Here is a 406-nt window from a genome sequence, read left to right on the forward strand (position 1 = left end):
CACTAATGAAAACATACCTATAAATATTATATTCCATTTCTGCTAATAGATCCTCCTAAATGTTACACACTGGACCTTGAATATATTTTGCTTCAACCCCAGCTGCTTGCACATGACATTTGTTCTTCACCTTGCAGGTTGCTGCAGTATAATTGGCTTGCTTTATGCTGCCCTGTGTGTGATTAGTCAGTTTTACTTTCTTAAGGATTCATCCTGCAAATAAACTCAGTTCTGACCTTTACGGTGGATACTGATTGGCAGCATTGCAATACCAGCTTTAACATTTTACCCACAAACACTATTTTGTTGAAGCATTTGTTGTTGTTTCTTCACTGCCTTGCATTAGCTGTTCCAGGGAGATGCAGCTGGACCCACATTGAGACTCCCAAAGCAGCATCTGGGAAGG

This window comes from Morone saxatilis, unplaced genomic scaffold, assembly GCF_004916995.1.
Source record: "Morone saxatilis isolate NCDOM2014 unplaced genomic scaffold, NCSU_SB_2.0 Contig14, whole genome shotgun sequence".
Classification (NCBI taxonomy): domain Eukaryota; kingdom Metazoa; phylum Chordata; class Actinopteri; family Moronidae; genus Morone; species Morone saxatilis.